General features: G+C 38.2%; 1 protein-coding gene across 6 annotated transcripts in view; it reads left to right on the top strand.

Moving 5' to 3' along the window:
- The window catches only part of MECOM (MDS1 and EVI1 complex locus), a 537,367-nt gene that overhangs the window by 11,501 nt on the left and 501,270 nt on the right, over positions 1–24,596 (top strand). The gene's annotated exons all lie outside the window — the stretch shown is intronic.

The raw sequence follows: 24,596 nt of genomic DNA, 5'->3' as shown, positions 1-24,596 counted from the left end.
AAAACAGAGGGCAGGGATTTGGCTCTTAGGAGGTCTGAGATCAGTGGGACACTTCTGTAGAGAGGACCAGTTGGATAATAGTCCTCCATTGAAAGTTAGATTGGCATCTTTGTCAATAGTTGCAAAAGTAGAGTTATGAAATTGCTCTGTGTTGTCAGATTGGCACTATCAATGGTGAAATTACTATTTTTGGGTTATCTGGACTTTTTTTTTATTTTGGATTATGATGATGTTTTTATTTCTGTTTTCATTTTTTTTAATGAAAGTAAACCACCACGAGCCTCATTATTTAGAAGCTATAGATCAACTTGTCAATAGTTAGAATTAGAATGAGTGCTATAATAGGTCCATCTACAATCCTTTTATGATGAGATGCTCTATGCTTCTTTTTAAAGGATTACGCCCAAAGTTAATATATACAACTCTTGAGTCCATTTATTTTTCATTGTCATATTCAAGCAGTTGTATCAATCTAGATGTACGGTATCATCTTGCATCCACACAGACTCTGCAATTTTTTAAACCAATTGGTTTGTTTGCAGAGCAAGACAGTAGAATGGTTGCCACATTCTATTCTTATAATGCTATTAATTTCATGATGAAAGGAAACTCAGTTGCATGATCAGAGTGATTGGACCAATTCAATCCAGTTTATATAAGATTGAAGCAAGCTTTTTAAACAAAAAATAAATATAATTTTAGGTGATATATAAACATGTCATTATAGTAGATGCTACTTCAGAAGAAACTTTTCAAGGAAAGGACATTTCCTTAGGTAGTTCTTGCCATCTGCAATGATACCTATATTCTAAAATAATCAACCCTTTAAAAATGTAATCCTGATTCATTGTGGATGTTTTTTATTCAGGCAAAATGACTTTTAATAAACTGGTTGAAAAGGATGAATGAATTTCAGTTGACATTAAAAAATTGCTTTCAGCTATATATACTCACAATGAATAAATTAAAACATATCCATGAACTTTCTTAAGATTAAAAAAAGATTGGTGTGCCAAGATACAATGCCAGCTTCTTTTTAATGATATGCACACTCACTGGGAGATTTTCTTGTACAAACTGTGCTGTAGTTAATTTCTCCTTATTCTGAACTGCAACTCTTGAGCATATGAAATTGGGGGAAAAGCAGCATTATTCACGAAAGCTTTCATAATCTGCTGCAAATTTCTATACAGAGTTACTTGGGAGTAGGTGCACTCATTGGAGCTTATTCCCTTTTAAAGATGTTTAAGCTCACAACCTTACTCTGCAAAATGTGTTTCAAATATGCTTGGAATTCATGGATAATGTCAATCTTTGTATAAATTATTGCAACATTACAAGAGCTCAGGATACTTGTCCATTCCTTATCTTTCAATATAACAAAAGTTTTTGAATGGTCGCTTCCAAACACATATTTTAAAGCTTTGTACTGTATATATTTTCTTTCAGGACAATAGCTAAGAGGTCATATTGGGAGTGTCCGTGTTAGAAGACCTACTTAGTTGTATTAACAAATTGTCCTTGTCTGAGATAATATTCCTGATTGGTACCTTTTATTTGGGAAAGGAGAGCATGTGTAGCATGCTGAGATTTTATGCCAACTGTGAGTGTAATATCTGCTGCATAAATCAGTCTCATGGGAACATGTGCTTTTAATTTCCCTTATTTTTCAAACCACGATTTAGCCCTGCATGGTAGGAACTCAAACCTGAACTCAACAAATTTGCTTCGTAGGAGTCCTGACTCCTTAGTCTTCTCTACCCAGATTTTTCCTATGTGAAGTCCGCAGAGGGGAGGTTGTAACACATGTAAAAAAAACCTTGAAAACTTTCAAGTGTTCAGGGAATCCATAGATAATATCAACCTTAGTATAATAATTGTAACCTCACCAGATTTCAGAATAGCTGTCCAACTTGTCTTTTATGGTGTTTGAATTGTCATTTCCAGGTATAGCTTCATAGCTTGTCCCAAAGGTGCTTTTTCAAGAGGCAACTGGACTTCCTTTGTTTTTCCCTTGAAGATGTTTAGCTTCTCATCCAGGAAGCTTCTTCAGTTCTGAAGAAGCTGAACTGAAGAAGCTTCTTGGATGAGAAGCGAAGCATCTTCAGGGAAAAACAAAGGAAGTCCAGTTGCCTCTTGAAAAAGCACTTTTGGGATAACCATGAGCTGGATGACTGAGAATCTTTATAACTTTATAAACCTGCCTCCCACTGTGTCTAATGATGGAGCTAACTCTGAGTGACAATTGTAAAAAGACCTGTCAAGCCCGAAATTGACATATGTAAATTGAATTTGAATTTGTTTTGGAAGATGGACTTTGTTCTTTTCTTTTTAAATGGATTTCATCACTTGGAAACCTGACAGACCTTGCATAACTTTTAGAGATGTGGGCTGGAGTGTATAATTCTTAACTGTATTCAAAATTCTGCTATTGTTTTGTTTATTGAAAATATCCTCCTGTTGTGATAATCAAAGAGCATTTATACCCCCAAATCTATGAATAAAACAGGCTGCCAGAACTACCCAATTATTTATTTCTAGGATAGATATGTTGTCATCACTTGATTTGCAACTATTAATAACCCACAGCAACTATTAATAATCACAGATCGTGAGAGTTCAGACCCACACATCCCTAGAGAAGGACAAGACCGCTATGAGAACCAGGTAAACATGTGAAGTATGCCCAGAAGTCTCTGGAATAGGGATAAGACAATTTCCTAAATGAGGCAAAAAAGCCTAAACCAAGCCCTGTCCCAATTTATTATACCAACTCATAAATCCAACAGAAAGGAATCTAAAATCATTGTGAACAAATAATGCAATAACTTATCAGACTTAGCAACACACGTTTAGCAACAACTCTAACCTTTGAAGATATTGACATGATAATTTTTGGACTCAAGTGAAGTGGGCCTTTCCTCATCATTGGCCATCAGAAGTCACATATAATCCAGCCAATACACTCTTCTAAAGTTGGGAATAGCTTTCAAGGACAAAAATTCAGACCGACCAATCAGGATCTTGGATGGGTCATCAGGTGTCTTTTAGTTGATTCCTACAGAACCTGTTTGGTGTAGGGGTAGTCATAAGAAAGTTACCTAGAATGTGAATTCATGAAGGTTTCAGTTGGTTTATGTATTTTGTTTAGAGCAATGTCTAACAAGTGAGGAATATTAGCCTGGATCCACTATATGTACCTTTTCTTTAGAGGAAACTAGATCTTTCCTCCAAAAATATATGAAGTGGAATGAATATTCTCTAATAATGGACTACCAATTTAAAGAATTCGTTGATTAATAGGTGGCAGGCTAACTTTTGGTAGCAGCCTCTCTCCATCTTGCAACAATACAGCTCAGTCTTGATACTCCAGATATGTTGGAATTTGGCTTCTATATTGCTATAGCTGGGAATTATGGGAGCTGAAGTCCAAGACAATTGGTGAGTATTAGGCTGAGAAGATTAACAAAGAGCTGGAGGGCTTTTGTTTTGATTTCACTTTGGTTTCCCTATCAACTAGCAAATTCCACCATACCCAAAACTAGTAGGGCATTTCCTCCTATGCATAACAGAAAAACCAGAGCTATTTAATTCTATTTAATTCTAATTTTGAGGGTAAGCAGATGTTATTTCCAGGGAATTGGTTTCTTAAGATTCCTCAGCCTTCTCAATGACTGGAAAACCATGACAAATCATATTTATGATGGGAATAAAATCAACATTTCATTTTATAGCTTCATAACGTAATCTTGCATCCCACAAAACAACATATCAGTGCAATGAAGTGTGCCAATTTTTGATTGTAATCGGTTGTAAACCAAAAAAGAGACACTTGCAAAGTAGTGGTTCTGGGTGAATGATTCTCCAATTATGCATAACTTTTCAACAATATTTAATTTTTCCACTTTAATTGCACAGAAGTTGACACAAGTGGGGAATATTATATCTAGTCATCTTGTCTGCTATTGATTGTTACTTTGCTAATGTGCCAAGCATTAAATATGAAAGAGCAGTATAAAAAAATCACTAGTTTTTTTTTTTAGAAACCATAAACCTAATCCAGAGAGTGCAATAATTTATAGGCACATGTTCCAGTTTTTGTACAAAATATTTGATAGGAGAAGATGGAAAATGAAAAGAAAATAAATATATGGCATACTTTAGGGCTATGGGCAATCTAAGCCTGCCAAAAATCCAGATTCTTTATCAAAGAAATACAAATTCTCTGACCAGAATGAATTGTTCAAATTAAACCTTATCATTGCAGTTAATTTGAATATTTTTTTCCTTCCTGCTTCTAAGATTGAAGTTTTGCAAAAGTTTTAGCATTGGTTCCTCACTGACAAAGTGCAAAGATGTCAACATGTATAACGTAGAAGAACAGTACAGATACACACATATATAAAATACTGTTTCATTGACTAAGAATTAGCTTCTGGTTCAAACTATCACTGTGTACTTAAAAAGAACAGTAGTGAAAAAATAACAATAGTCATTATAATGATGGCAATAATAATTTCATTTATATGCATCCTTTCCAATAAAAATAATAAGCACAAATCAAAATTCAGCATTATTTTCAGCTTGCATAATTTTGGGAGTGGGCAAGATCACTGTTGATACAGGTAGTCCCTGAGTCACGCCCACAATTTATGTTGCTAAGTGAAACATTTGTTAAGTGGGTTTGTCCCATTTTATGACTTTTCTTGCCACATTTCTTAAGTGAATCACTGCAGTTGTTCAATTAGTAACACGGTTGTTGAGAGAATCTGGTTTCCACATTGACGTTGCTTGTGAGAAGGTCGGAAAAGGTGATCACATGACCCCCGGATGCTGCAACCGCCATAAATGTGAATCAGTTGTGAAGCATCCGAATGTAAATCACGTGACAATGGGGTGTGTGTGTGCTGCAACAGTCATAAGTATGAAAAATGGTTGTAACTTTGAATGGTTGTTAAGTGAACTGTTGTAAGTCCTACAACAGTTTGTTCCTGTATTTGAATGGGTTCATTTGAATACAGGTAGTCCTTGACTTACAACCATTCATTTAGTGATGGTTTGAAATTGCAATGGCACTGAAAAAAGTGACTTACGGCTATTTTTCACAGTTATGACTGTTGCAGCATCCCTACAGTCACGTGATCAAAATTCAGATGCTTGGCAACTGGCATGTATTTATGACAGTTGTGGTGTCCTGGGGTCATGTGATCATGTTTTGTGTCCTTCTGACATGCAAAGTCAATGGGGAAGCCAGATTCATTTTACAACTCTGTTACTGTGATGACCCCAGGGTGGGATACAAAGCAAACACAGTCACAGAAAACAGGTGAAGCCTCTTTTATTCCTTCAGTTTGCTTCCAAGCTCCGAATATCTTTGACGGGAGACATAAAAACTCCCACACAGTTACACGAAGAAGGAAAAAAACAACACAAACCAGGCAAGATAAGGGCTGGAGAATGTCCACAGTTAAAACACACTGGGAAGGACGCCAAACTCAGAGAGGAACTATAAACTAGAGATATTTACACGATTTGTTTCCAGCGTTTGCCAGTACACAGGTCCAAACTCTTATTCAGTTGTCACACCTGCAGCCCATGAAGAGGATCAAGGCCCTCTCCTCCCGAGGAGACCACATCTCTCCCTTATCGTCTCCTCCTTGCGTGCCCTAGGATGGATAGAGGATGGGCCTGGGTCCTCCGCTGACTGCTCAGCAAGCCTCTGCCCTTCCCCAGCCTCCTCTACAACCTCGGGAGCCACACTTCCACTCCCTGTCAGCTGGTTTTCCTTCCCTCAGAGTCAGTGTCCACCAGGGGCATGACAGTTACTAATTTAAGAACTTCAGTGATTCACTTAACAATGATTGCAAGAAATATTGCAAAATGGGTCACAATTGATTTAGCAACTGTCTTGCTTAGCCATGGAAATTTTGGGCTCAGTTGTGGTCAAAAGACTGCCTGTCATCCCAGTTGACATGTGCACTAAAATATAATCTAGATTAAACCTAAGTTTTCTTGCTATCATATCTAGAAGCCATGGTGGCTCAGTGGTTAGAATGCAGTACTGCAGGCTACTTCTGCTGACTACCGGCTGCCAGCAGTTTGACAGTTTGATTCTCACTGGCTCAAGGTTGACTCAGCCTTCCATCCTTCCGAGGTCGGTAAAATGAGGACCCAGATTGTTGGGGGAAATACGCTGGTATTGTAAACTGCTTAGAGAGGGTTGTAAAGCACTGCGAAGTGGTATATAAGTCTAAGTGCTATTGCTAAGTACTAAATGACAGCTTGATAATAAGTTTTGAAGGGTTATATGGGCCAGTTTTGCATATAAGAAAAGAAAAAAATTCTGATGAGAAAAGGTAGAAAATTAGCATCTGCCTTTCCCATTTCCACTTTTGAGTTTAGCAACAAAAGATCCCAACATTTCAAGAAGAATCTCGCAAAGAGAAATTCAGCTTGGGCCATCTTTCAAGTCATTATTTTGTCTTTTGAAAGAGATTTAAAACCCATGAAAATTGTGGTGTAATCAAACAGAGACCATTGTAGGAAATGACAAGAGAAGTGACCACATCACAGAGAAATTCCAGAGGCTTCATGGATGTGAGTGGAAAGGAACTTACTACAATTAAAGTGGTAAATGATTACATTAAACAAGTTTTTAAAAAGTCTGTGAAGGTTCCCGTGATTTTTTTTTAAACTTACCATGTTCACAATATCAGTTTTTGCCTGTTGATTAATTTCCTACTTTACTGAATATTCTGCCACCCACTTTTCTCTTCCTCCAGCTTTGACCCAGCTCACTTAACTCATGCTTTGAATTATATTAAGGTGCACCAGCACCATTTTGTAGGAGAGTAGATATTCGGAGTGAACCTGAAATGTCCAGCCCTATATAACTGCTCTTCTTTGGAGTATTTCTCTGCTTCCAAGGCTGAGGGACAGATAGGATTGATCAGACCTAATAGGAACTGACATCACACAAGTTCCCCTGCAGAGATTTGCCAACCACAGCTGCGACGGCCAAACCCCGACTAATTCCAGACCCAGCCACTTTTGAGCAGGGATGTCCAATTCTATCAAATACTATGGCTGTGAAATGATGAGCTAATCTGGGGATGGCAAACTTCTGGTTTTTTTCCCCCCTCTACCGTTCTCTTTTCTCTGGGTTTGATGCAATCTGATGGCTGAAATTGATTTGGCCACGTAATAAATCCCCAGGGAACAATCAGGTTTCATATTAAAATGCGAGGTTCTGAAATGATATAGCATGTGTTATAGAACAAACGTATTCAGATATAATAATCAATACAGACACATCTTCCCTTCCCTTTCCCTTCCCCTTCCTTCCCCTTTTCCTTTTCCCTTCTCTTTCCTTTTTCCTTTCTCTTTCCCTTTCCTCTCCCTTTCCCCCCCTCCCCTTCCCAACAAAACAAAATAATTGGTACTGAATTTTGACTGGGAGTCAGACTTCATAGTTCTTGCAAGAGGTTCATCAATACCAATGAAAATTAAGCCTCAGAAAGATATATAAATATTTGTATGAAACTGTACATGCTGGGCCCTCAATGAAAGCCTCCAGGTTGGCTCTTTTGTCTTCGGCTTAGCTGAATTTAGTTGCAAGATGCAAAGTGGGTGGAACGTTTCCCCCGAATATATGTGGTGAGCCTGTGATCATTTACCCTGTTTGGATAAATAATGATTTGAATAGATTTATCCTAAGTCTGGTTAAATCTAGCTACAACCCTATCATAAGCCATTCTAATATTCTCTAATCAGAATTAAATTCCAGTGACTTCAAGATAACCATGTAGAGCAAAGGATATCATATGAGGCTCACAGGTTGCACATGGCCTACTAGCATAATTGTTGTGGTCCCAGTGTGTTTAAGACCTCCACTTAACCCTTTTTGCATTGGTCAGAATTAGGGTGTTCACAGGACAGAAAAGGATGTCTTAAGCCTTGGAAGGATTTGAGAGACCAAATCTTTCAAATTGTTATCACCACAAAATAGGCCTTTTTGTCCTGATGGTCACCTCTTCACTGATGCATGAAGGTATACTGATACTGATGATTATCTGTTTCATATATATTTCTTCTTTGTATTCTGGCTTTATATGTATTCTTTTTTCTTGAAGGGATTCTTATCACTTCGTGAGTGTTATTCTCAGAACTGTGAACATGATATTGCTGTTTAAACTCAATTCATCCCTGCCCTATACAAGCTTATGTTGTCAAACGATATCTGTAGTTTGCAGGAAGATCCGTACTATGATTTTTATTATATTACTATAAGACATACATTATACATTATATTATTATGATACACACACAGAGAGAGTACCAATTGAAAATTGTTAACATTCTAATGTTTGGGTAACTTAGGCCTTTAAAGTTGAAGAAAAAAAGATTTGTATCAGGGTTAAACATGATTTGAAATGTCGGTTAATGAATATAGGATTGCTTCGATTTTAAATCCAAAGTGGAATATATTAACTTTAATAAACAACTGTAGATTACATATAGGATTATTATACAATTAAGATTTCTGCCCTAAACTGAATACTTACTTTTTGCCTCTGTTAAATTGTATCCAATTCTCAGAGACTACTTGGACAAGTTACTGCAATTTTCTTGGGAAGATTTTTCAGAAGTGGTTTGTTATTGCCTCTTGGGGTGAGAGAGAATGACTGGCCTGAGGTCACCCAGTTGGCTTTGTGCCCAAGGCAGGACTAGAATTCCCAGTGTCCTGGATACTAGCCTGGTACCTTAACCACTTCACCAAACTGGTTCTTGAATACTTAATGCAAAGGTATTATGTACTTATGAATTATGAAATTGATATTAGAAGAAAAGTAGATGCATTCCTATCACACAGCTGTTAGAAATAGCCTTTTTCCATTTTAGTGGTTTATTATATTATTCTCTAAGCCTCTGCTTAATTTTCTGACCGAATCTGATACCTCCAGTCCAGACTAACCTGCTCTTGTTTATCTAATCTTGCTTTGTTTTAATAAAAGAGCCACTTTGGTATGAGGGCTACGGTATCAGGCTAACCATTGGGAAACTGAATTCTAGTGCTGCCTTGACATGAAGCCAGCTGGGTGACTTGGGCCAGCTTCTTTCTCTAAACCAGGGGTCTCCAACCTTGGCAACTTTAAGCCTGGAGGACTTCAACTCCCAGAATTCCCCAGCCAGCAAAGCTGGCTGGGGAATTCTGGGAGTTGAAGTCCTCCAGGCTTAAAGTAGCCAAGGTTGGAGACCCCTGCTCTAAACCACTTCTCAAAATGCAGAGAGAGTCTAGCCAATAGTTGACATTGACTTGAAGGCACAAAATAGCAATAACTTTTTGCAAACCATCCAGAGAGCTTTGAATATTAGATGTTTTAAACATTTAAGAAAATAAATTAAAATAAATTCATAGAGGATGCTTTTGTGCCGCCCTGCTGGAAAATGTCTCCTAGCTAGGAGTATTTAAGACAAGAATCAGCAAATTGCTCCTTTGAAATTTTATTTCTAAAAGATTTCAAAGTGGCTGTGCAGTTTTCATATAGCAGAACTTAATTTTCTAATCTGTGCAATTTGGACCAATACATTCATTCATTCTTTCACTCATTCACTCAAACAATATTCAATAGCATAATTCTTTTCCCCCCATTTCATTTTCTTGAATTTATATACTCTTTGTGCACAGCTGTTCTTAGTTTTTTTTTTTTTTTACCAAATAAGTAGATTTACAAGATTCAGAGAACCATTAGTTTTAAAGAGCAGTGCTCTTGTTGGGTTGAACATGCAGTCTTTTTTAACCTCGCATTAAAATGCAAAGTGAACAAAATTCTCCCCTTCTCCACTGGCACCCAGCAACACAATGTGATTTTCAGCCTGCTGAATAGGTGGTGTGCATGTGCTGTTGTCAGTGTGGACGTGCTGAAAACAGTCCATTTGACTTCTGCCCCCGCTGGTTGCTTTTGCTGAAATTTAAATTGCAAATTGCATGCTTTCCTAATGCTGCCTCTTATAAATCTAAATTAATTTATGATCTCTCCCTTTCCTCGTTTGCTAATAACACTTGTTCAAAAAAAGCTTACGTTACCAATCATTAGAAAAGGCCATTAATTTTTCCTCTGTTAATATTACATAAGAGGGTAAATCTTTCTCCAGATCATCCACTGAAGGAAGGGATAGGCTTAGATTTGTAGAGATCTTTGCCACTTTATTGGCTTGGACGATTAATTATTGTGCTTGTCTATGTGCCGGGGCAGAGTACAAACAGACCAACTTATGCATAGAAAGCTAAAATCTTAATTCTTTGGGTTTACTAGGAAAATCTCACAAAGCCATTAAGCTTGGCAAATTCTTGCAGGAAACCACCCCATCTGGCTAACATTTCAGGCTTTCTTTCGTCCTTCTAGCATGCAATCTTGTGAAATTTGGGTGATATTTTTACAGAGGTCTCCAGCCCATCAGATGAAGTTATCAGATGATGCTGAGAGAGGGCCATGGTTATATGGCCCATCTTAGTGCAATTACAGGTAATCCTTGACTTACACCATTGATTTTGTGATTGTTCAAAGTTACAAAAAAGTGACTTACAACTGACTGTCACACTCGTGACTATTGAAGCATGCTCATAGTTATGTGATTGTGTTTTGAGTGCTTGGCAACTTGTGTGTACTATATTTATAAGGTTGCAGCATCCTGAGATTACATGGTCACCATTTTGTGACTTTCTTGATTGGCTTCCAACAAACAAATTCAATGGGAGAAGTCAGACAATCCATGGTTGGCAGCATTAGGGTAAACAGGGATTAACAACCCACAATTACCTCCCCAAAATGAAGCAAGTAAGATGATTAGAGTGGGGCGTGATTAGGAGGTAGAGGCATCCAACAGGGGGCGTGGCCACAGCTATAAATGGCGCTGGGAGACAGATGCTCTCAGTGCTAACCTTGATCGGCTCCTTGCCATTCTTGCTGGATGGGAAGTTCGCTGTTTGTGATTAAACCAAGCTTTAAACCACTGAACTGTGAGAGTTGGCTTGTTTATTCTGGCAAATCTTCAGGCTTCTAGAAGACCGGCTGAGACAGATTTATTTAACAACTGCAGGATTCATTGAATGACTGCGGCAAAAAAAAACCAAAAAAAGCAGGCGTGTTCATATGATGACTCACCTAATGACCTCGTTGTTTAGTGATGGAAGTTCCAGTCCCAACTGTGGTTGTAAGTCAAGGACTACCTGCCTATTGTTCAACTTAACATCCACCCATGTCAATATCCTTAAGACAAAAGTTTGGTTGAGAGATTGTGACTGCCCACTTGAAGAAAACTATTCTCAGTTCGGGTCTTTGGTCTGTTTCAGTTCTCCAACTCAAGAAAATAGTGGCAAACCCTAACAAATTTGACACATCTCGAAGATGACTTAGTATGAGGACAGAAAAACAAGGAAAAAAAAATACTAGTTAATATTAAAAATGCAATTTAGATACATGAGCCATGGTGGCGCAGTGGTTAGAGTGCAGCACTGCAGGCTACTTCTGCTGACTGCCGTCTCCCTGAAATTTGGCAGTTCAAATCTCACCAAGTTCAAGGTTGACTCAAGTCTTCCATCCTTCTGAGATGGGTAAAATGAGGACCCAGATTGCTGGGGGCAATATGCTGACTTTGTAAACCATTTAGAGAGGGCTGTAAAGCACTGTAAAGCAGTATATATATCTAAGTACTATTGCTATTGCTAACTAGTCAATGTGATTCTTCCTCTCCCTTTAGGGTACGTACCCAGCAGTACATTTTCTCCTTTGTACATTTGCCTATTCTTTGCTTCCAAATGAAGTCCAACACAAAAATCTCTCAGGCTGCAGAGAAATAGGAAATGCAAAGTATTATCACGATATATATTCCCTTTGTAATCTTCTTGATGGCAAAGACCCGGCATACTGATGCCATAGAATAAACAACTGATGTAATAAAAAGTTCTAACAAACTCCAAAGTTAAGGCTAGAATAAGGATTACCATTGGTTGAAAGTTTAAGTTCAGGCCTTTTGCACCGATATCTATACTTTCTGTCTCCAATTTTTTTTAAATGAAAAAATATATCTGTTTTGCAACTGGCTATGCTTCTGTGATGGTCTGGCATTGCATACAGAGATGCTATGTAATTTCTTGTGCTAGAATATATAGAACATTGGCTAAAAGTAAATGATGTCTTGCTAACTGATTCATTCCAGTAAAGTAATTAAGTCTGGCCATAAAGTCAACAATGTGCTTTGCTTGACTAGTGGCCAAATTTATTGACCTCTATTGCGTTACATCATGTTATGCAAGTGACCATGGAAGCCAGTCTTTTTGTGTGTTTCAGTACTATCTCTATGTCATTCTTTACTCATTAGATAAAACCTAAAGTGTTAGATTTTACTATCATCTTCTCTACATTGGTGCTTCCAAGGATATTGGAATTAAAATGGCTGGGAATTCTAGAACTCGTCTATGGAGCTTCTTAGTCATCCAGATCATGGTTGTCCCAAAGGTACTTTTTAAAGAGGCAACTGGACTTCCTTGTTTTTCTTTGAAGATGTTTCATTTCTCATCCAAAAAGATGTGAGCTGCTTCTTGGATGAGGAGTGAAATGTCTTCAAAGAAAAACCAGAAAGCCCAGTTGCCTCTTGAAAAAGCACCTTTGAGTCTAGAACTTGTAGTTTTAATTCATGTGGATGGTGTACCTTCCAACAAAGATTGAAGGTGTACTAAAGGAATAGTTGTGTCCACTGATAGACTTTTCCAACATAATGCATTCGGGTCACCCACCTAGTTTTCATTGATTCCTTCCTACTTTTGATAGTTCCTCAGGTTAGGAACTGGGAGACTATGAATTATGATCTGCTTGGATTAGGCAAAGAGAGGAACTGGGTTTGATCCCGGTTACATCCAACCACAGTTTTCTCCACTGCAACTGAGTATTACAGGAGAGCCACTTCTATCCCACAGATGAGCAAGCTAGTTTAGGAGACATGGAGTAGAAGAGCATAAGAGCAGAGGTTTTTATTACCGCCCTTTACCTCTCAGTTTTTGTCTCCTGAGTCAGCCATCTCATTCTGCTCAACAACCAGTTCTGATTACAGATGTACATATGATGGGACTTCATGTCTGCCATCAATTTATGGGATATTCCCCTATCATTGCCAGGCGGTGTGGAAGCTGGAAAAAGTACACCTATAGTGGGATGACCATGAGGAAAGACACGGTCTGACTTAATGATTATGGGTGGGAAATTGCATGCTTAGTGTTCTGGAATGTTGGGTTTCTTGTTGTATATGGTTCTTTCCTTAGCTGTTGTGATGGGCCAACTATATACGCCCATTCTATTTTTAGAGGGGGGGAGGGCTCACTGCTGGAATTTGTTGATGATGTAAGAAAAAGATTTCAACCCCCTGCCATCCATCTCCTTGGCTTCAGTTTTTATGTTGCTTTCTAACAATTTTACAAATGTTTACATTTATCTTTTTACTGTTTGTAAGCTGCTCAAAGTTGCCTTATCGATGAGGTGGGCAACATATAAATGTAATCAATAAACAGATTTAATCAATAGTACAAATTTTTACAGGCTACTTAAGATGCTAAAACAGAATAAAACCAATACATAAACACAATAAACAACAGGAATAACAACAAAAAGAATATCATATACAGTGTTTGAAACGCGAGAGTTGGCCCTTAGAAATTGCCATTTGTATCATTACGTGAGGGGCAAAATCATTTATCTGGGATTTGTAGCTGCCCCGTTGGTTTCAGCTCAGGGTCTTCCTTACAGAATCTGGTTTGCATTCATAGCCTCAACAGTCTCTTTGAGCTGCTAAATGAATTGCTTCAGAAGAATACATTAGCATGCTTTTATTTTATTTTCCTTTTTTTTTTCAAACTGCCATAACTCTTGGGAAGATAAACGTAAAAGGGTTAATTGATCAGACCTTTTAAAAGGTGGGATAAACACTCGCTGGCATCAGCAGTTTGAAAACAGCCACGTTTAGCCACAAACAACTGCAGGAGAACAGAGATGTTTTTGGTCTCCTTCCTTATCTTCTCCAGGAGCAATGGAACTAATGGGCACAATCTTACAGAAGCTTAGGCATGTTTTTATGCCCAAAGGACTATTCAGTACCATCCAACTTAGTGAATTTGGTGGGTCTGTTTTCTATCTTTTAAGTGTGCAGAGCCATTAGAGTGCTTGATGCTATACTTAATAATGACAACAAGACAGGACTTTTTAGATACATAATACTTTTTAATATGGGAATTGTTGTATTAGGGGTTAGAAATAAGAGGTAGAAAGTAGAAATTGGGAAAACATTACTATGTATACTGCTACAAAATATAATACGCTATAACTACAATGTATATGTAAATCTTAGAAGATGAAAGTTTATTATTATGTATATCTAAATAATACTATTATTATTAGTATTTTGTATAGAGCAAATTGACCCAGACAATGTACTGTTCATTAAGGCCTTATATATGTTGAAGAAAAAAACCCCATAAATTACAAAAAAAGACAGGACTTTGGGACAGGAATCAAGGGATTCACCCAGAAAGAGCACCTCCCAAATACAGCCAAGTTAACTTACTACATTTTGAATGAGCTAAACAATACACGCTATCTTCTAAAGAGACTATCAAATCAAAAGCTTAAAATTATTTGTGCTCTTTCTAAGCCAATATTTTTCAGGTAGACCTGGCTCAACTTGGAGAATTAGAACATGAAGTTCTCAATAAATGCAATATTTTAAAAAATAGTTTGGGCGTCAACCCCTTCTTAACTCTATTGACATTGTAATGAGTTCCTGGATTGGATCTAGGTTAGGTGTGATATGATTCAACTCAAGCTTGTTCCTAATTTCTTTGCTCCTTTTCTGGCTTCTATGCTGGAGTATGTTGGCTAGTAGGGCAATTCGTTTAGAAGATCTGGAAGTAATTTTTCTCCTGGAAGTGTACCAAAAAATGCTTTCTGCCTACAGAAAGGGAATCCTGCCAGCAAAAGTGCTTTCTTTTGGCAGAAATAGCTTGTGCCTGATTTTTACTCCTTCCAGCCAACACATCTTTGAATTTAGATGACATTGTAAGTATAAATAGAATAGCAGCTTTGAAATATACCTAGGATATGTATAGCCTATTCCTTTAAAGGGGAAATTGAGCATCCCTACTCAAACTCAAAATAGCTCAGGACTGACAAGGAATTACAGCAGTGTTTCTCAACGTTAGCAACTTTAATATGGGTGGATTTTAATTCCCAGAATTCAATTCTGGGAGTTGAAGTCCACTCATCTTAAACTTGTCAAGGTTGAGAAATACTGAATCTCTCAATATCATTTATCATGGATAATCTACAGGATTATAGATGGCTTTGTTGAAATTCTTTTTAGAAGCAGTATCAAACATCAAACATTGGGATTCAGTGAAAATAGAGAATTATTTTATACTCTATTTGTGATCATCAAAAAGTTTATATGACAGAAAAAGGATACCATACTAACTTGATTATTGGTTTGATGTAGCACACTAAACCAGTGGAGTCTTTTAAGATGATGATAGCTCATGTGACTATTGATATTAAATAGAGGGTACAATTCAAATGATCTAATAATGACACAGAAATGGGATGATTTAAATATTTAGGCAATTGACTGCTAGGCATATGGTTGACTGACTTAATTAAATAGTAAAATGTCAATATCATATGACCACGACAATGAATGATCATAGTCCATTCCAGTCAACCTGGAACAAATTCTACATATGCCCTCAAAGACGTGTAAAACTGTAAAACCTTTTTGTAAAACTGAGGTCTTGAGTTCCAGATGGCAAATTGATCAATCCACTTTCAAAATTTGTAACATTGATACAGAATTGTGTCTTCTGTCCATATGTTGATAGGAGCACCTCAATTTAAAAACAAATCAAAGTACCTCCCTATTTTATGGAGTCATTATCTCCTATTAATTCAGTGGGCAACAAAATTACTCTTTAAACCCTAAACTTACAATTGAAATGGAAAAAAGTTTGTAATAAAGAACAGAATGTATGTGTGAAAAATTGGTGAACTCCTTTCAGTTTTGTTATTTAGAATGCATTCCTGTATTTAGATATTTCTGTATTTAGAACTTTTTGGCTACATTTTAGTCAAGATGAGAAGATTGACTCATCCCCTCTCTTTTTGTCCAACATAACTTTAACTCATGTTATTATACACTCAAACATGTCAGCACAATATGTAATTAATTAGCACACACAGTTTAGATACACCATGGATTATTGCATTGATTCAATCCTAGATATAGGTAAGCCACAAGCAGAATAAAATACTAGATTGAAAAAAAGTTTATAAGATAAACTAGGAATGATTGTAAAGAATGCTGGGGATCTGCTTTTGAAATATGCAAACCTTAACTTTCTGTAAGCTTGTTACTTACTAGGGATATTGTGTTCAAGTAGCCTGCAGATGTGCATTTTTAAATTTCAAGATAGCGGTGTTTCTATTCAGAACACTGAATTACTTCTTGCTGTGGAAAAAAAAAAGATACTGATTGCAGGAAATGAAGACAACAGCATGCTCAGGACTTGAGCTTCATTCATGAAAAGCAATGCATTTGTCAGAGTGCAATCTTGGTGAATCTGAAGTTGTTTTCTACTTTTCCTAATTAAGCTTCCTTTAGAGATGGGCTCTCCAAGTTGGAGAATGGCCTCCTTGTGTCTGAAATTGAATTCCTAAATTCCTCTCCTTGTCTATACATCAAAGGGAGGTATATTGAGCTGTCCGAGACACCAATTACGTTAACCAGGAGCTATTCAGGACCTTCATTTGTAATTTATTGCCAAGGAAAGAAGTTTTCAGTCCCAAACTAGACAGGAAGCTGGCTGTTTGCCCAGTTATCCAAACCAATCCAGAGAAAGTATTAAAACAAAGGGCAGATTAACAGAGTAGATTAGTGTCCTAACATTTTAATTTTGATGACCTGGACAACTGTCATATTACAGGAACAAAATGCTTCAAATGTAATGTCCATTAGAGGTCATCTGTGAAAGTGGAATCAAATGCACGGGCTGAAGTCAAAGTTCATAATGTGGTGTATCAGTAATAATTAAGTGGTTTCGGTTAATAAGAGTCATTGGAGTGAAAATGCTTTTAAATACAACAGTGGGTCAGAGACTCTTAAAATTGCTGTGGAGTGAATATTAAATTTTGTATTAGTAGTTTTGAGCTATAAATTTCTTTGAGAAAGGAAACACCTCTTTAACTCTTATCCCACCAAGACTCCAAGGGACTACAGAGGCCTTTTAGAAAAAATATAGAGACCTTTGGATTTCAACTGGCAGGAATATTCACACAAGATATTATGATGTGCAATGATTAATATAACATTAATGTTTATATTCATTATATTTCATGTATTCACTATTGCATTAGTTTGGTGGTATTACTCTTTGTGCATAGCTAGAGCCTTTTAAGATCGAAGGCAGATTAAAATGTTTACAATTAATTAGATGAGAAAATAATGTCCAGAGAATTTAGTTGATCAGTTGGATATATGAACCACTTTAAGCAACTTAAACAGCACACAATAGCACAATCCTGAACATTCAAAAGAAGCCTTCCTAGGTTCAGTGGATTTAAATCTATAGTATTAAGGTGTCTATAGAATTGCTGCCTTCACATAGTTTTGCCTGGTTTAATTCATATTTTTTGCCAATTTTATCACTGTTATTTTTAATTTATTAAAATTTAATTAAGTCATAAGCAGTCTAAAACCAACTAATGAACTGATACTTAAGAATATATTCTATTCCTTGAGATTATTTTTGCTGTGGTGTGTTCTTCCAGGATAGACACAAAGAAAAAAATTAGGATTTAGATGAGCCATGGTGGTGCAGTGGTTAGAATACAATTTTGCAGGCTGACTCTGCTTACTACCAGGAGTTCGATCTGACCGACTGAAGGTTGACTCGGCCTTCCATCTCTCTAAGGTAGGTAAAATGAGAACCCAGATTGTTGAGGTCAATATCTGACTCTGTAAACTGCTTAGAGCCGTGGTGGCGAACCTATGGCACGTGTGCCACAGGGGGCTCATGGAACCATTTGTGCGGGCACGTGAACCCCAGTCAAACCTACCTGCACTGCACATGCGCGCATCTCCCAGCTGATTTTCAGCCCGTTTAAGGCCTTTTTCAGCCTCCCTGAGGCTCGAGGGAAGCCTCTGCAGCCTTGGGAGGCTGAATAATGGGCCTTCTGGAAATACCGGAAGTGACAAAATGAGCCCGTTTTTCAGCCTCCAAAGGCTGCAGAGGCTTCCTTCAAGTCTCAGTGAGGGCAAAAACGGCCTCCCACCGGGCTCCAGTGACCCTCCGGAAGCTGAAAATGGGCACTTCCAGTATTTCCGGAAGGCCTGTTTTTTGGCCTCCTGAGGCTGCAGAGGCTTCCCTCGAGCCTCAGGGAGGCCGAAAATCAGCTGGGAGGCGCCCGCATGTGCAGTGCAGGTAAGGGGGTAGAGGCAGTGTTGTGTGCACGTGTGCAGGGGTGTGTGGCGCATTGCATTGTGGGTGCCGGCATGCATGCATACTTTCGGCACACCACACCAAAAAGGTTTGCTATCACTGGCTTAGAGAGTGCTGTAAAGCACTATGAAGTGCTATATAAGTTTACATGCTATTGCTATATATGCATTTCTAAGCTGTGAGGTCCCACCCCAATGTAAATGAAGGAAGAGATAGAAATAGATACAGATACAGATAATCAGAGTTGGAAGGGACCTTGTAGGTCATCTAGTCCAACCCCCCGCCCAAACGGGAGACCCTACACCATTTCTGACAAATGGCAGTCCAATCTCTTCTTGAAAGTCTCAACTGATGGCACTCCCACAACTTCTGAGGGCAAGCTGTTCCATTGGTTGATTGTTCTCATTGTCAGAAAGTATCTCCTTGTTTCCAGGTTAAATCTCTCCTTGTTCAGTTTCCATCCATTATTCCTTGTCTGGCCTATAGAAACTTTAGAAAATAGCTTGACCCTCCTCCTCCCTGTGGCAGCCCCTCAAATATTGGAAGACCGCTATCATGTCTCCCCTGGTCCTTCTCTTCACTAGACTAGCCATGCCCAGTTCCTGCAACCATTCCTTTTTTTTTTTTTTTAGCCTCCAGTCCCCTAATCATCCTGGTTGCTCTTCTCTACTATTTCTAGATGTACATTATCAGTGGATCAACCAGCATTCCATATTGGGTTGAAAACTTTTTTTTCTGCAGCAATGTCCTCTTCCAATCAATTAATAAGAAACCAGGAAGAATGTAAGAAATTGGTTTTCTCATCCCCTGCGATTTGTCTTTTTACAAGAAATGGCAGGACGAAAATCACTATCCTCCATCAAGCCATGGTCTGCCTTCTGCTCACTGATCTTTCTGGCTTTTGCCCATTTTCTCCCTGGGTGTTTGGTGTATAATTGGGAGAAGGAAAGGAAGATTCAAGGCTGAGTGAATCTTCTATTTTTTTTTTTAAAAAAAAAACTAACACAAAAGACCCAAGGAGAGCTATGGAAAGGAGTGTCGCAGCTATTACCTGCACTCTCCATATTCCAAAGCTAGTGATGGTGAAGTGAACCAGTGGTTAAGGCATCAGACTAGGTGACCAGGAGCTCTAGTCTTGCCTTAGGTACAAAGTCAGCCGGCTGAACTTGGGCCTGCCAAACTTTCTCAGCCCTAGAAAGAAGGCAATGACAAATGGCTTCGGAAAAGAAGCGTCAATTAAATTTCAGGGACTTGTAAAGGCAGTTGCCAAGAATCAAAAGTGTACAAATTTCCATCCTTAGTACAATGAAAAATGCATTTGGGTACAAACTGGACTTATTACCTATCTGTGGACAGAGCTAAAGGGCCATAACGATGCAGTCTCATATATAACGTGCATAAATTCCAGGTCCTCAATCTATTTATGGCCAACACCTTCTAATTTATGGACAACACTCTTCCCGGTTTAACCTTGTCGCATGGTAGCATTCAGTCTTTTCAGTCAAGAAAGAAGTGTCCAGTCCTGTCCTCCAAAGCTAAGCTACAGCTGAACGCTAGGTACGAGTTCATCCATATCGTTGACTTACAAAGCCTGGACCCAGTAACACTTGCCATTGGATGAAGTCCCACTGCAGCTGCTGGTTATTCCTTGAAGTCCTTCAGAGAGAATGTGAATCTGTGGGGAGGATGCCTTCGTAGTCTCCATCTTCCTACTTTCATGGTAAAGCCTGAAAGAAGCCACGAAATGGGGAGATTCATCTGATTCAGAAGATCTACATTTCCAGACTGCATAAGGAATACTTGGATTCAGAACCATGAAATCCTACATTTTAATGAGCCACGGGGGCACAGTGGTTAGTGTGCAGTACTGCAGGCTACTTTGGCTGCCTGCCGTGCCTGCAATTTGGCAGTTCAAATCTCACCAGGTTCAAGGTTCACTCACCCTTCCATCCTTCTAAGGTGGGTAAAATGATGACCCAAATTGTTGGGGGCAATATGCAAACTCTGTAAACTGCTTAGAGAGGGCTATAAAGCACTGTGAAGCATTATATAAGTCTAAGTGCCATTGCTATTGCTATTTAACATGCCCCAAAATACAATATGCACGTAGCCAAATAAGGCAGGGGAGCCCCAGGGTAGTAGGAGGATGGGATGATTTCAGCTCCTAGTGGAGGTAGTATTCTTAAAAAAATGTTCCCCATGTAAAACAAATTACTTCTGTACAGGTGGTCCTTGACTTATGACCACAATTGAGCCCAAAATCGACAGTTCTTATGTGCATCTAAGGGTGCATCTAAGCTAGGATCTTTGGACTGAGGCATGCAAATGCTGGTACAATAGATAATATTGAATTTCTACAGTATCCCAGAGAAGCTGCCTTATTTGCCTGCATGACCCGAAGCTCCCAGTAAATTTATGATGTAGCTTTACTGATATCAGCAGATGCATTTCTTGCAAAAAGAGAACTCAATACAGACTTTATAGCATCAATACCTTCTGCGTGTTTTTCTGCTGCGCTTTTATTGTTTCCTGTGCTGTAGGCCCATCTCTTTAAATACCACCCCTCATTTCAATCACTTGAGAGCATCTTATTGCAGCAGACCAATTCCTCCAGAAAGCTGCCTCCCCCACCCCCACTTGATCAATAAACATGCACAGAGCAAAGATAAATAAACTTGAAACAGACATCATAATTAACCTGCTGCGGTGAGAACAAAATGAATTAGCGATGATTGAATGTTTGGCAAAGGGGGTGGGGTGGAATGAGCCCCATTTCTTTGGCTTTAGCTCTCTGCAGCCTATTTCAATAACTCAAGACTCTTTTGAAAAGCTGTTTGAAAATGGCCAAGACCTTGCAATAGCCAGAGATAGGAAGCAGAAAAATAATCCCTTAGTCAGACCAGAATGGCAACGGCTTTTAGAAACTACAATGGAAATGAAGCTGTTGAAAGCTTTTAAAGTTGCATACCAAGGAAGCACAAAAGAAGGAAGGAAGATTGCCTCCTTCGGCATCCCTGAGCTTGTTTGGGAAAAATAGGGGGAAGGCGGTTTCAAAGAATAAGTTTAGCTTTTCTTTTCTTTTTTCTTTTGACATGCATTAACTTGGCCAGATTAAAAAAAAAAAGTTTATTGGTGTATTTGCAGAACAGGTATGATCCTTGCTCTCACGAGAACTTGCTATTGTTGTCTCAGAAGAGACAATCTTTATTTTTAATTTTGAAAGAGGAAAAGGGGTGGAGGTAAAGCATGTCAGGCTCTTCTCTTCCTCTCCCCCAGCAAATTATAGCCCAAATCTACAGAACCAGGAACCTGTTTCTTAAATCTAATGAGCTCCCCACTCAATTTTCCACAGGGTTTCCCCCTCCAACCCACTCCCTGTGACAGGCAGATATAACTTGAATCTCCAAGACCCAAACTTGAAGTCTCAAAAGCCCTGAAAAGACAGTCTTCCAAAAGTTACAACCAAATTGTGACTGATGTAGCACTTAGAAATTATTCATTGCACAGAGAACCGGCAGTTTAAGCATAATTTACTTTACATGCTCATTAAATTAAAGCAAATTTAGTTTTTCCTTTGGTCTTTGACCATTTCTTTGGCTGGATCCCCAACTAGATGTTGAAGGGCAGCCGCTGGTATATTACTGATAGGTGCAATGTTGCTGTCAGCCTGAAAATAATTTGATTTCTACTTGAAGGGAAATGCTTTTATAGATAGTTATAGCCTGCTGGTGGGAATGATGTATTCACCTGTCAGTATCCCCAAAGAGTAAGAATTAAGGCACATAAAGGTTATCTTCCCTGTTTCTTCCTTCCTAGAACAGAATCCATTATTAAAGCAATTTTGGAATTAAGGTTGGATTGTAGGGTTGGAAAGAGCAAAAGAAGTTGAGTTTGCCACATTGCCATCATATTGGGAATCTCAAAAGTGCTTTTCCAAAAGGCAACTAGAGTTTTTTTCTTTGAAAGCATTTCACTTCTCATCTAAGAAACTTCTTCAGCTTCTTCATTCTTCAATGAACCTGAAGAAGCTTCTTGGAAGAGAAGCGGAATGTTTTCAAAGAAAAAAACAAGAATTCTAGTTGCCTTTTGGAAAAGCACCTTTGAGAGAACCATGAGCTGGATGCTTGAAAATCTCCATAGACATCATATTGGGAAGATTAACCTAGGGATGGGCATTTTTATCTGATAAAACTCTTTCTGTCTACCTGTCGATCTAATTTAAGGTTTGTGCTAAATAAACACCTATGAGCACCACTCTGAGGGATAATGCAAACATTAGGCTGGACAAATTTTAAATCTCAAAAAAAAAAAAAAAATCGTCAAAATCTGGAAAATGTCCCACTAGAGATATTATATTCAACTAAAACCATCAAGAAAAAAAGCTGGCTGTGAAATGGCCTGTTAACTGGGCGGCCAAATTTTGCCAGCATGAAGCAATGAGCTTCCTGTGTCTGAATGTCATTTTTGAGCAAAAGATCATCCATCATTGATTTATAGGCATATGAATGTTCTCTTGTCTTGAATATTCTGACAAATTGAAACAAGGAAATGCTTTTAAAAAATCCAGTAGGCTGGAAGAACCTGTTTCCTTGAGTCGAAGTAATTTTCTTCTGGTATAAATAAAACATCATCTACAACCATGAACCATGCTCATTTTTGAGTCCCTGAGTTATATGTTGTTGACATATGGACGAATATTTGAAACAGTTCTTTGTGGAGATCGGATTCAATATGGAGAAACTTTGAATGACATTCTCTTGCTGTTATTCTTCCTGTCAGGTTGGTGGCAGTGTTACCAGTAGTAAGAGAGTAGATGTTGTGGTTCCCTTTAAGATTAACACTGTATTGAAAATGTTGCTTTAGTAATATATAACTCAGTATTATAGAGACACCATTCATAGTACCAGTAGCACAAGACTGGGTTGAAAGATAAAGCAGAATATCTTTTAGAAAAAAAGAGTTGATTTATATGCATGGATATTAAGATAGCACCTTCTATTCAGTTTTAGGTTTGTCCTGTTTTGTTCTCCATCATTGTGGTCTGTAGGGCTAGGCAACACTGAAAAAGTAACAAATTAGGTCCTTTCTCTGAAGAGACACACATATTTTTTAAAAACAATGCTAATGGCAACATTTCCTAGAATATGTTTCAGAGGTATCCAGGGGGACTTGAAAAAAATCAAATGGTGGCCACAAACAGTAGGCATATTAAAAAAGACAGGGCTTCAATTACTTGGTTATGGCCAACATCTTAACTTTTTTGACTTCTCTAGTGCATGTCCCTGGATACAATGAATATTGGTAATATCTGATAGAAACCTTCCTCTGCCCAAATTTGAAACTTTACACTCAATTACCAACCTTCAGCCTAATTCACTTCATTGGTTGTTAGGAGCATTAAGTTGGAGAAAGGAAATGAACCATATATACTGGCTCTTCATTTTTTTTTTTTAGCATAGAATAATTGTCGTATGAAGCCTGGTCTTTTACTTTTCCTCCTGATTTGCAATAGGATTGCAGGTTGCTATTAAAAAATGAGTGTTTGTAGTAGATATTTACTGACCAAGGACCTAAGAGATACAGATTCAAAATTATCAACATATCCAGAGGCTCTGTGGGTAATTTTGAACAATTGCTCTTGTTTAATCCCACAGGATTGTTGTTGTTAGGAGACAATGGTGGGTAGGTCGGTGGGAAGAATACTAGATATGCTCACCTTTGGAACAAAAGGTAAGAGCTAAATCTAACAGATAGATAACTGTGCATTTGAAAACACACAGTGGTGATTCTGTGCATATACAATAACCCAGAAACACAGTGCTACTTTCTATAGTGCTGTAGTACAGCATTTTTCAACCTCAGCAACTTTAAAATGTGTGGATCTCAACTCCCAGAATCCCTCCAGCCAGCATGTTGAGAAATACTGTTTAGGACACGCATGTGGGATGCAACATTGCATATGATTAATAAGCAATTTGGTAATGTGCTGCAGACTGCAAAGCTGGTTCTGCAAAATGTGAGTTGTGGAGAAAGGATCCAAACAGTTTGCTTATGTTGGAAA

The sequence above is a fragment of the Notechis scutatus genome, chromosome 4 (assembly GCF_049901735.1).
Source record: "Notechis scutatus isolate UNSWTSFEM ecotype Mainland chromosome 4, rNotScu1.2, whole genome shotgun sequence".
NCBI classification, from domain to species: Eukaryota; Metazoa; Chordata; class Lepidosauria; order Squamata; family Elapidae; genus Notechis; species Notechis scutatus.
This window is presented reverse-complemented; position numbering and strand designations above follow the sequence as displayed.